This window comes from Phallusia mammillata, chromosome 4 (genome assembly GCF_965637545.1).
Source record: "Phallusia mammillata chromosome 4, kaPhaMamm4.hap1.1, whole genome shotgun sequence".
In the NCBI taxonomy this organism is placed as follows: Eukaryota; Metazoa; Chordata; class Ascidiacea; order Phlebobranchia; family Ascidiidae; genus Phallusia; species Phallusia mammillata.
The window spans coordinates 24,392,123-24,405,696 of NC_137255.1; the positions used below are offsets into that span (position 1 = coordinate 24,392,123).

The following is a 13,574-nucleotide window of genomic DNA, read 5'->3' on the forward strand; positions in this document are numbered from 1 at the left end:
ATTGGAGTCTCCATTAGCTACAAACATCTCAATCGCTCTACTTTGTCAAATAAATAAAATATATAACCTGTGTAGATCTAGTAAGCTAGTATTTCTGGCCCATGTGCTTTACGAAAAGTTTCTAGGTTCTCCCAAACACGTGCGTCACTGCGGTTCTGCTCCTCAACCGCCTGGAATAACTTTGCAAAGTTGCTCAACAGGTAAGCAATTATTTTACTACAACGTTTTAAAGGTAATTTTTAATAAATATCATATTTGCGCCAATAAAATTCTTTTTGATTTTGTTAAGCTTTCATGTTTAGTGTTGATTTTTGAAAAAAAGTGTTGATTTCTGAACCACCTTTTTTTAAACATAGCCAAGTCAGAAAATCTTGACGCATTTACGATGTTATATTTGTTGTTTGTTTAAAAGACAGATGCAATACCATGTACTGAATCGGGAATCTCATTGAATAAGAGCATGAAGAAATCAAGAAACTAAAGGGACAAATGCTAGAATAAAATTTAAAGCAACAAACAGGTTTTCACAGTGCAGTTGTGTTTACATCGGTTTATCAGGCTACAAGATTGTTTACTGACATTATAACAGGGCGAACAAAAACACACTGAGATTTCTAGCAACCTAGAGTGATTCTAGCAACCTGAGGCTTTAAAACGCACAGCGAAAGACATCGACCGGTTGTTTTACAAATTTAGGCCCATGACCAAAAAACATCCCGACCCAACTTACAACACTGCTTGACAGCATGAGTGTTTTCGGCGATCTTTATGCCACTGCAACGAAACGGCACAACAAATCATAATTTTTATTTCAAAACTAAAGAAAGGTTTTGTTGAAATTCGAAGCATTTCCTATCTTTACCATCCTGAAGTAGACCATTGTTTCTTGACAACGTAGTCAATAATAAACTCAATAGCAGTTGCCGTATGGATAGCAGTAATGCATTGGGCAAGATAAAGCTCTTTAGAAAGCAGTAAAAACGGTAGGAAAAAGTTAATTTCTCAGTCCAAAAACAGCAGTCTATGAATTGTGTCTTGATGACTTTTGAGCAGCTTAATTTGCAATACACATTGTTCATTCGTGTGTTGTTTCATTGTTTTTCTATTTCGTTTCATTCAACTACAGGGCATCAAACTTGTGAATACTACCAATCATTTCTGATATTTAAAGAAGATCTTGTTTTGCAGATAACGTCGCTTTAAGCAAATTCTAAAAATACCTAAACAATGAATGCTATTTTCCTGACTTTTCTTACAGTTTTTTTGGCGGGCAAAGGTAAACTTGAGAGTCAATTCTTCACTATTATCATTGCAAGCGATATGTAAAACAAAAGATTTTATAAATAACTAAAAGTCTAAAGAAAGTATCTTCTTTCTTATAGAGGCCTGCAAAGTTATATCAAAGTTATAAACCCTAGGAAATTGATTCTGGTTAAAATCTGCAAGCTTTCTTACTTAAAAGAAATATATCTTAAAATATTTGTTGTTTGTTTCAGGGTTTGCGATACGTTGTTACGTTTGCCAGTATGTCCCGGCTGCACAAATTGAATCGGATTGCAAAGGGCCGCTAATCAGTGACGAGCACCTACGTCACTGCCCGTCACGTGATACCACCTGTGGGGTCACGAGCATCGAACTAATGGGTAACCACGTTATTGTCGTTCATGGCAATGCTAAAACGTTTGTAAAATAAAAAAAGATTTTCTTATGTATAAAACGACAATTTCAAAATTTAATAGGTCAAGGTTAAAAAAACACTAAAGTTTTTTTTTAAAAACAACAATTTGTGGGAAATATACTTACCGAAATCCTAAATGTATATTTGCCGTTTGAAAGGGTTTAACTTATATAAATTATAAACGCATTCGTACTTATGCATTTTTCGTAAACGTAAACGTTTTTAGTTAAGAAGAAAAATAAACAAGACTAATGTAATAGGATAAACGCCGATATCTGGAAGTTTCCTTTGAATAGAGCTTTGGTGATTTGTTGGCTTAAACGACATTACTATACGTGTTGTTAAAAAATCCAGTTCTGTAACGGTCTTGTATGGTACTAATATCTGTTTCATGTTACATTATATTTAAAGTACTTTAACGTAAATGTTTCTAGATCACACTACAGTAGTTCGTCATTGTGGTTCATACCATTATGGAGTGTTGGTGCATAAATGTACAGCAGGTAAGGAATCGTTTTTTAGTTGAGTTGGGTTCAATTTATTTCGCTTGGTGGAAAAACACATAGCTATACAACTGCACTAAAACAATCACCAAGCCCAGAAATACCTTGGCAACGTTAAAACGTTATAGAGCGCAAAATAGTGGATGGCACAACTGGTGGATCATAACAGGTTCATTAATTGTATTATGAAGCGTTACATGGCGGGAGTTCATCAGAGAGTTGGTTTTGCGCAATGTTATTTGGCGATACTGAGGTAAACGTTGGTGGAACCAGTCGAGAGGTTCTCCGTGTTGAAAAAGAGGGCGGGATTCGACCGCAAAATAAATACCGAAAAAACTGAATTATCTTTTAATGACCGACGACTTCATAGTCTTAAAACATGGCCTCTCAAGCATAAGTCAACGAAGGGTTTTCGTAAGTCAGCCACCACAAGACATACAAGTATAGTGGTTATATTCTACTGTGTGAAACAATGTGTTTGGTTTTTGATGCTAGTTTAAATATTTTGAAACGTAAAAATATTGAGAACTACCAAGTGATTCGAACATCGATTTAGTTTCCCAACAGCTTCAAATGCGAGTTAAACATCCCATATATTAGATTTCGACATGCAGTTAGTTTAACTAATCTCCAGAAGACTGCAAAAACTAAAACGCTAAAAAGTAAACAATAATGTAAATCAGTACTTACACAACCTTCTGTCACAGTTTTATCAGCCTTAATCGCGTGTTTAAACTAGAGACGCAGCGAATCGACTTAATTTGAGTTCGCCTGCAACCGAATATTTGCAATAATGGCCGATTTAGCCGAATAAATTCGGCAAACCGAATATTCGGACATCTCCACTTTTTGACAAAAAAAAACGCTTGATCAACTTCAATTAACTGATTCAGTTACATGCTCTTCCACCAATGTCATATATATTTCTTCTTTTGCTTTACAGACGCATGCAACTACCAGAATTAAATGGAAATCTCATGCAACTACATAAAGAAAGCCACAGACAGACATACACATTTTAATGAAACGAACTTTCACGCAATAAAATTATGTTGATAAGCCGATTCCAAAGTGTCCATAAGCTTCGAATTAAGTTTTGTCCGAGGTTAATGCAGCATTTCCGCAAAAAGGCCTTCTTTCTTTATGTAATTCAACCCCAATGTCTCGAAGAGCTTAGGAAAGGCATTCTTTAATAGTTTATTCCGTCACTCGCACGAACAGACTGTTTTGTTGGTTTGTTTTGACCTAGTTATTTGACCTAATCATCTAGACACTTTAATTAAAGCAATCCCCCTAATTGCTCAAAACTCAGTGCTGACATGGCAAGTATAATGCATCTCGTTTATTGCATCGTTCCATAGCACACTGTGGTAAATTCTTTTGCAAACCACTCAAGTAACTGCATAAATATACAAGAGCAATGTACGGTATCTGGTTTAATGTACAAAACATGCATCTGTTCCCAATAGCTGATGCGTTCCATCTTATATGTTGTTGCATCCATCTGGAAAAACAAAAAGCTAACAGCGGTTCTCAATGGGGTGGGAAAAGGTAAACGAAAACTTACCCGTTGAACAGGAATACATTAATTGCCCCGCGTGAGTGCTACCGCAGTGACGAACAATCTTTATTTGCCCTGCAAAAGATTGTGGGCACTATGAACCTTTGCAACATGCAATAACGTAAATACATTTGTACTGGTAGAAAGAGGGATGCCAGGGATACAATATTATTTAAAAGTGTTTGACAACTATGCGTAAAAAAATACAATTGTTACTTTATGTGAGGGACTCGTATACAGTGTAAGCCTGAATAGATTTTTTGAACTGTATCGCTGTTGTCAGCATCAATTTAAATTTAATAAACACGTTTTGTTGGTACACTTAGGTTGATATAAGTTCGTAGTTCGTACCATTTGATGGGTACGAGTACTTAGTATAAGCGAAGTAAAAAACCCTTAAAAAAAACAAGGCAAAAGTTACCCGCAGTAAAAAAATTCAAGACATGTTAAACATAGTTATTATAAACAACTTAGTAATAAGCATGTTTAAATGGTTTTGTAAGGTTACGTTTTTCTAGGTTTATAAACCATTGCAACTTTAATGTAGATATTTCTAAACTTGCAAACCGAAAATATCCTAAAAACAAAGGCAAAAGTTACACCACGTAATGACTAAGACGAGTGGGAATTTTTAGTCAAAAAACATACAAATAAAGTTGATCAAACTGATTGTTCTTTGTTACCATGGCATCTATGCATCCCACACATCGTGATACCAGGGAGGCATTGGTGCAGATGGTGATGGTTCAGATGCTCCGGGCTACAGTCCGAAGTTTGATTTGTTGACAGATTATATTCACATTCATAGCACTTGATGGACGGAGCAACGGCAAACCCTGAAACAATTTAAATGGCGTAAAATTCAAAAAACAATATTTGCAGTGTTCAGTACAAAAAATGGATAATAATTAAAAGGGTGAGTGTAAGTCGGCTCAGGGTTTGAGGGTCAGATTCGGGCTTAAGTTTAAATGAAAAGGGCTTGATTGGGGATTTACACTTGGCTTGTTTGTGCTGCAAATTTAGTTTTTTTAACTTTTGGGTCATGCGTTATTTTCAAACCCCTTACGACTCAGACTCAAGCTCCATCAAAATTTATTCCAAGGCAATTGTAATCACTTACTACAATACAATTCTTACCATTGCCAATAACAACAGCCACAACCAGTGCAAGTAAAAGAAACTTCATCGTTCTTCTAATTTTTACTTGATTATCGAAGTAGAAAAGCAAATTTACTATTTTTTTAATTTTGAACTGAATTTAAATTAACCGTTCTTCTACACCTCTTGTTTGCGAACTAATAAAGAAAGCTCTAGTCACTGTCACATATACCTTTTCAAACATTGCGCAAGAGCAAGCGGTCATATGCCAATGCAACAATGGTTTAAATTAGAGGATACCGTGGCGGATAAATGCCAAGAATTGATTAAAAAGCTTTGCATTGCTTCAAATTTTTATTGTTAGTTCTCTTGAATCGTTTCTAAAGAAGAAAACAGTTTTGAATGCGCTTCTACGAAAGCTTCTATTGCTAGTCCTGCCGGTTTTCCACCAATTATCAATTGTTTTCATAACAGAATATTGTCATTTAGATTTAAATGGAATTTTAACACGAAAAACTTTCATTGTTTCATTTTCGAATTGTTTCATTGATTTCATTGCTTTGAATAACTGAAAGGGCGGTTTTGCAAGGCGTGCATAAAGTGTGCACCTGCTAGTTATGATTGAAAATAATAACTACATTTTTTAACTCCTAATTTTAAAATCATGTAATCGTTTTCATTTCAAACAACGTTCAGAAGGACAAATTTTACCAAATATTTGACCAACTTGATTAGGGTTCATTAGCATTCAAAGAGTCATTGCACCATATTTGTACTGACTCTGCATGATACATATTCTCACTGTCAGCGTTAACTTCAACACTATTCTACCAATTGCAAACGATCTCAAGAGGGCGCTAACGTACTGTAAAGAATCACTAGAATAAACTGCCAGGTTAAGGGCAGGAACTTGGCCGATTGGTCCGGCGCGCCTGATCCATACACAGAACAAAAAACGGGATGTGATCGGGATTCGTCCCCAGGGGTGTCCTGGATTCAAACCCCGTAAACAAATAAAAAACTGTCAGGTTAAGCAGGAGTTTGGCTAAATGATCAACCGTTTCAAACCTGTGTCGACGAATTTCTCCCTTATTTCTTCATTCCTCACCATTAGAGCGCGAGTCCCGGAAAGACTCCTGTCGTGGGTTCGAATCCCACCACAGGCTAGATTTTTCTAACCTACGCCTTGCCATATGGCGGTGAATGCTTGATGACCGGCTGATTCGGTATGACGCTTTCAATGGGCCTGGCGTTCTATTTATATAATAGTGTGCAGTGATCGCTGGTCTGCATAGACGCTTCAGGGCTGATACCATTTATGAATTTGTGTTCATCTCAACTTATACTGGTCAATCTGGCGACCCCCCACTATAAGAAATTGACATGTAAAGGAGTGCAGCATACGAGGCAGGCAACAGTGCATGTAATTCCACTTTCGGCGGATTCTACACTGAGTCTGCGCAGCTCATAATTATACTATGAAGCGTAATATGGCGGGAGCTCATCAAAAAGTGGGTTTAGCGCACTGCGAGTATAACGATACTGGGGGAAACAATGCTGGGATCAGCCGAGGAGGCATAAAATCTAACCACCCGTGTTAGGAAAGAGGGTGGGGTTCGACAGGAAAATAGATACATAACAAAACTGAGTTATTTTTAATGAGTGACAACTTCGAAATCCTACGACATGGCTTCATACGTCTATGTCAACGCAGAGTTTTCGCAAATCAGCCACCACCACAAGACATACAAGTATATTGCTTATCTTCTACTGTTTGAAAACAAATCCGTTCAGCGAGCTTTTATGCAAAAAATATTCTTAAACTAAAAAAATATGAGAGCCACCCGATGAAGAAATAATTATTTCTTAACTCGAAAGCTGATTAATTTGCAAACAGCTTGAAATGCGATTAAAACATCCCATTATGTCCGATTTCAACATGCAGCAAGTGAAACTACTTCCCAAAGACTGCAAAACCAAAACGGTAAAAAGTAAACAATAGTGTAACAAATCACTGTCACAACCTTATGTTACAGTTTCATCAGTCTCAGTAGTGTGTTCAAACTGGAGACGCACCGAATCGGCTTAATTTGGGTTCGCCTGAAACCAAATCTTTGCAAAAATGGCTGAATCGGCCGAATAAATTTGGCAAACCGAATATTCGGTAAATGTCCAGTTTACGCTAAACCAAGTTTTTACACGTTTGAAGTTCAACTGCTTCAGCTATTTACTGTTCTCGCCATGTCATTATATATTTCTTCTTTTGCTTTACAGACGCATGCAACTACCAGAATTAAATGGAAATCTCATGCAACTACATAAAGAAAGCCACAGACAGACATACACATTTTAATGAAACGAACTTTCACGCAATAAAATTATGTTGATAAGCCGATTCCAAAGTGTCCATAAGCTTCGAATTAAGTTTTGTCCGAGGTTAATGCAGCATTTCCGCAAAAAGGCCTTCTTTCTTTATGTAATTCAACCCCAATGTCTCGAAGAGCTTAGGAAAGGCATTCTTTAATAGTTCATTCCGTCACTCGCACGAACAGACTGTTTTGTTGGTTTGTTTTGACCTAGTTATTTGACCTAATCATCTAGACACTTTAATTAAAGCAATCCCCCTAATTGCTCAAAACTCAGTGCTGACATGGCAAGTATAATGCATCTCGTTTATTGCATCGTTCCATAGCACACTGTGGTAAATTCTTTTGCAAACCACTCAAGTAACTGCATAAATATACAAGAGCAATGTACGGTATCTGGTTTAATGTACAAAACATGCATCTGTTCCCAATAGCTGATGCGTTCCATCTTATATGTTGTTGCATCCATCTGGAAAAACAAAAAGCTAACAGCGGTTCTCAATGGGGTGGGAAAAGGTAAACGAAAACTTACCCGTTGAACAGGAATACATTAATTGCCCCGCGTGAGTGCTACCGCAGTGACGAACAATCTTTATTTGCCCTGCAAAAGATTGTGGGCACTTATGAACCTTTGCAACATGCAATAACGTAAATACATTTGTACTGGTAGAAAGAGGGATGCCAGGGATACAATATTATTTAAAAGTGTTTGACAACTATGCGTAAAAAAATACAATTGTTACTTTATGTGAGGGACTCGTATACAGTGTAAGCCTGAATAGATTTTTTGAACTGTATCGCTGTTGTCAGCATCAAGTTAAATTTAATAAACACGTTTTGTTGGTACACTTAGGTTGATATAAGTTCGTAGTTCGTACCATTTGATGGGTACGAGTACTTAGTATAAGCGAAGTAAAAAACCCTTAAAAAAACAAGGCAAAAGTTACCCGCAGTAAAAAAATTCAAGGCAGGTTAAACATAGTTATTATAAACAACTTAGTAATAAGCATGTTTAAATGGTTTTGTAAGGTTACGTTTTTCTAGGTTTATAAACCATTGCAACTTTAATGTAGATATTTCTAAACTTGCAAACCGAAAATATCCTAAAAACAAAGGCAAAAGTTACACCACGTAATGACTAAGACGAGTGGAAATTTTTAGTCAAAAAACATGCAAATAAAGTTGATCAAACTGATTGTTCTTTGTTACCATGGCATCTATGCATCCCACACATCGTGATACCAGGGAGGCATTGGTGCAGATGGTGATGGTTCAGATGCTCCGGGCTACAGTCCGAAGTTTGATTTGTTGACAGATTATATTCACATTCATAGCACTTGATGGACGGAGCAATGGCAAACCCTGAAACAATTTAAATGGCGTAAAATTCAAAAAACAATATTTGCAGTGTTCAGTACAAAAATTGGATAATAATTAAAAGGGTGAGTGTAAGTCGGCTCAGGGTTTGGGTGTTAGATTCGGGCTTAAGTTTAAATGAAAAGTGCTTGATTGGGGATTTACACTTGGCTTGTTTGTGCTGCAAATTTAGTTTTTTTAACTTTTGGGTCATGCGTTATTTTCAAACCCCTTACGACTCAGACTCAAGCTCCATCAAAATTTATTCCAAGGCAATTGTAATCACTTACTACAATACAATTCTTACCATTGCCAATAACAACAGCCACAACCAGTGCAAGTAAAAGAAACTTCATCTTTCTGCTAATTTTTACTTAATTATCGAAGTAAAAAAGCAAATTTACTATTTTTTTAATTTTGAACTGAATTTAGATTAACCGTTCTTCTACTCTTCTTATTTGTGAACTAATAAAGAAAGCTCTAGTGACTGTCACATATACCATTTCAAAAATTGCGCAAGAGCAAGCGGTCATATGCCAATGCAACAATGGTTTAAATTAGAGGATAAAGCGGCGGAAAAATGCCAAGAAGTGATTGAATAGCTTTGCATTGCTTCAAATTTTTATTGTTAGTTCTCTTGAATTGTTTCTAAAGAAGAAAACAGTTTTGAATGCGCTTCTACGAAAGGTTCTATTGCTAGTCCTGCCGGTTTTCCACCAATTATCAATTGTTTTCATAACAGAATATTGTCATTTAGATTTAAATGGAATTTTAATACGAAAAACTTTCATTGTTTCATTTTCGAATTGTTTCATTGATTTCATTGCTTTGAATAACTGAAAGGGCGGTTTTGCAAGGCGTGCATAAAGTGTGCACCTGCTAGTTATGATTGAAAATAATAACTACATTTTTTAACTCCTAATTTTAAAATCATGTAATCGTTTTCATTTCAAACAACGTTCAGAAGGACAAATTTTACCAAATATTTGACCAACTTGATTAGGGTTCATTAGCATTCAAAGAGTCATTGCACCATATTTGTACTGACTCTGCATGATACATATTCTCACTGTCAGCGTTAACTTCAACACTATTCTACCAATTGCAAACGATCTCAAGAGGGCGCTAACGTACTGTAAAGAATCACTAGAATAAACTGCCAGGTTAAGGGCAGGAACTTGGCCGATTAGTCCGGCGCGCCTGATCCATACACAGAACAAAAAACGGGATGTGATCGGGATTCGTCCCCAGGGGTGTCCTGGATTCAAACCCCGTAAACAAATAAAAAACTGTCAGGTTAAGCAGGAGTTTGGCTAAATGATCAACCGTTTCAAACCTGTGTCGACGAATTTCTCCCTTATTTCTTCATTCCTCACCATTAGAGCGCGAGTCCCGGAAAGACTCCTGTCGTGGGTTCGAATCCCACCACAGGCTAGATTTTTCTAACCTACGCCTTGCCATATGGCGGTGAATGCTTGATGACCGGCTGATTCGGTATGACGCTTTCAATGGGCCTGGCGTTCTATTTATATAATAGTGTGCAGTGATCACTGGTCTGCATAGACGCTTCAGGGCTGATACCATTTATGAATTTGTGTTCATCTCAACTTATACTGGTCAATCTGGCGATCCCCTACTATAAGAAATTGACATGTAAAGGAGTGCAGCATACGAGGCAGGCAACAGTGCATGTAATTCCACTTTCGGCGGATTCTACACTGAGTCTGCGTAGCTCATAATTATACTATGAAGCGTAATATGGCGGGAGCTCATCAAAAAGTGGGTTTAGCGCACTGCGAGTATAACGATACTGGGGGAAACAATGCTGGGATCAGCCGAGGAGGCATAAAATCTAACCACCCGTGTTAGGAAAGAGGGTGGGGTTCGACAGGAAAATAGATACACAACAAAACTGAGTTATTTTTAATGAGTGACAACTTCGAAATCCTACGACATGGCTTCATACGTCTATGTCAACGCAGAGTTTTCGCAAATCAGCCACCACCACAAGACATACAAGTATATTGCTTATCTTCTACTGTTTGAAAACAAATCCGTTCAGCGAGCTTTTATGCAAAAAATATTCTAAAACTAAAAAAATATGAGAGCCACCCGATGAAGAAATAATCATTTTTTAACTCGAAAGCTGATTAATTTGCAAACAGCTTGAAATGCGATTAAATCATCCCATTATGTCCGATTTCAACACGCAGCAAGTGAAACTACTTCCCAAAGACTGCAAAACCAAAACGGTAAAAAGTAAACAATAATGTAACAAATCACTGTCACAACCTTATGTTACAGTTTCATCAGTCTCAGTAGTGTGTTCAAACTGGAGACGCACCGAATCGGCTTAATTTGGGTTCGCCTGAAACCAAATCTTTGCAAAAATGGCCGAATCGGCCGAATAAATTTGGCAAACCGAATATTCGGTAAATGTCCAGTTTACGCTAAACCAAGTTTTTACATGCTTGAAGTTCAACTGCTTCAGCTATTTACTGTTTTCGCCATGTCATTATATATTTCTTCTTCTGCTTTACAGACGCATGCAACTACCAGTATTAAATGGGAATCTCATGTAACTACATAAAGAAAACCACGGACAGATATACACATTTTAAGGAACGTTTATCTTTTACGCAATAAAATGATTTTTATGGTGTATTTATAGTCACAGATTGCATGAATGTAAACACGTGTTCGTACCCGATGCCAAAGTGTCCATAAGCTTCGAAACAATTTCTGTCCAAGGTTAATGCAGCATTTCCGCAAAAATGCCTTTTTTCTTTAAGTAATTCAACCCCAATGTCTCGAAGAGCTTAGGAAAGGCATTCTTTAATAGTTCATTCCGTCACTCGCACGAACAGGCTGGTTTGTTTTGACCTAGTTATTTGACCTAATCATCTAGACACTTTAATTAAAGCAATCCCCCTAATTGCTCAAAACTCAGTGCTGACATGGCAAGTATTATGCATCTCGTTTATTGCATCGTTCCATAGCACACTGTGGTAACTTCTTTTGCAAAACAAACAAGTAACTAGATAAATATACAAGAGCAATGTACGGTATCTGGTTTAATGTACAAAACATGCATCTGATCCCAATAGCTGATGCGTTCCATCTTATATGTTGTTGCATCCATCTGGAAAAACAAAAAGCTAACAGCGGTTCTCAATGGGGTGGGAAAAGGTAAACGAAAACTTACCCGTTGAACAGGAGTACATTAATTGCCCCGCGTGAGTGCTACCGCAGTGACGAACAATCTTTATTTGCCCTGCAAAAGATTGTGGGCACTAATGAACCTTTGCAACATGCAATAACGTAAATACATTTGTACTGGTAGAAAGAGGGATGCCAGGGATACAATATTATTTAAAAGTGTTTGACAACTATGCGTAAAAACATACAATTGTTACTTTATGTGAGTGGCTCGTATACAGTGTATGCCTGAATAGATTTTTTGAACTGTATCGCTGTTGTCAGCATCAAGTTAAATTTAATAAACACGTTTTGTTAGCACACTTAGGTTTATATAAGTTCGTAGTTGGTACCATTTGATGAGTACGAGTACTTAGTATAAGCGAAGTAAAAACCCTTAAAAAAACAAGGCAAAAATTACCCGCAGTAAAAAAATTCAAGACATGTTAAACATAGTTATTATAAACAACTTAGTAATAAGCATGTTTAAATGGTTTTGTAAGGTTACGTTTTTCTAGGTTTATAAACCATTGCAACTTTAATGTAGATATTTCTAAACTTGCAAACCGAAAATATCCTAAAAACAAAGGCAAAAGTTACACCACGTAATGACTAAGACGAGTGGAAATTTTTAGTCAAAAAACATGCAAATAAAGTTGATCAAACTGATTGTTCTTTGTTACCATGGACGAATCTATGCATCCCACACATCGTGATACCAGGGAGGCATTGGTGCAGATGGTGATGGTTCAGATGCTCCGGGCTACAGTCCGAAGTTTGATTTGTTGACAGATTATATTCACATTCATAGCATTTGATGGACGGAGCAACGGCAAACCCTGAAACAATTTAAATGGCGTGTTCAGTACAAAAATTGGATAATAATTAAAAGGGTGAGTGTAAGTCGGCTCAGGGTTTGGGTGTTAGATTCGGGCTTAAGTTTAAATGAAAAGTGCTTGATTGGGGATTTTCACTTGGCTTGTTTGTGCTGCAAATTTAGTTTTTTTAACTTTTGGGTCATGCGTTATTTTCAAACCCCTTACGACTCAGACTCAAGCTCCATCAAAATTTATTCCAAGGCAATTGTAATCACTTACTACAATACAATTCTTACCATTGCCAATAACAACAGCCACAACCAGTGCAAGTAAAAGAAACTTCATCGTTCTGCTAATTTTTACTTAATTATCGAAGTAAAAAAGCAAATTTACTATTTTTTTAATTTTGAACTGAATTTAGATTAACCGTTCTTCTACGCTTCTTATTTGTGAACTAATAAAGAAAGCTCTAGTGACTGTCACATATACCATTTCAAAAATTGCGCAAGAGCAAGCGGTCATATGCCAATGCAACAATGGTTTAAATTAGAGGATAAAGTGGCGGAAAAATGCCAAGAAGTGATTGAATAGCTTTGCATTGCTTCAAATTTTTATTGTTGAATTGTTTCTAAAGAAGAAAACAGTTTTGAATGCGCTTCTACGAAAGCTTCTATTGCTAGTCCTGCCGGTTTTCCACCAATTATCAATTGTTTTCATCACAGAATATTGTCATTTAGATTTAAATGGAATTTTAACACGAAAAACTTTCATTGTTTTATTTTTCGAATTGTTTTGTTGTTTTTATTGCTGTGAATAACTGAAAGGGCGGTTTTGCAAGGCGTGCATAAAGTGTGCACCTTCTAGTTATTATTGAAAATAATAACTAGATTTTTTTCATAATTTAAAACAATGTAATCGTTTTTATTTTAAACAACGTTCAGAAGGACAAATTTTACAAAATATTTAACCAACTTGAGTAGGGTTCATTAGCAAAGA

The 13,574-nt window shown here is 36.6% G+C and overlaps 3 long non-coding RNA genes across 4 annotated transcripts; all 3 read right to left on the minus strand.

Annotated features, from left to right (window-relative positions):
- Positions 1 to 3,508: 3,508 nt before the first annotated feature.
- On the minus strand, positions 3,509 to 7,079 carry LOC145223863 (uncharacterized). Its single transcript, XR_013859512.1, has 4 exons — positions 4,880 to 7,079; positions 4,426 to 4,578; positions 3,749 to 3,817; positions 3,509 to 3,685 (listed from the first exon to the last, which is right to left on the minus strand). It is a non-coding gene; the product is annotated as an uncharacterized LOC145223863 (long non-coding RNA).
- A 419-nt stretch (positions 7,080 to 7,498) lies between these two features.
- On the minus strand, positions 7,499 to 10,117 carry LOC145224369 (uncharacterized). Of its 2 annotated transcripts, none has more exons than XR_013859624.1 (4): positions 9,899 to 10,117; positions 8,416 to 8,568; positions 7,739 to 7,807; positions 7,499 to 7,675 (listed from the first exon to the last, which is right to left on the minus strand). It is a non-coding gene; the product is annotated as an uncharacterized LOC145224369 (long non-coding RNA). The 2 variants fall into 2 exon arrangements; XR_013859623.1 differs by lacking the exon at positions 9,899 to 10,117 and adding an exon at positions 8,870 to 8,922.
- A 1,534-nt stretch (positions 10,118 to 11,651) lies between these two features.
- LOC145225326 (uncharacterized) lies at positions 11,652 to 12,565 on the minus strand. Its single transcript, XR_013859861.1, has 3 exons — positions 12,444 to 12,565; positions 11,768 to 11,836; positions 11,652 to 11,704 (listed from the first exon to the last, which is right to left on the minus strand). It is a non-coding gene; the product is annotated as an uncharacterized LOC145225326 (long non-coding RNA).
- Between the last annotated feature and the right edge of the window lie 1,009 nt (positions 12,566 to 13,574).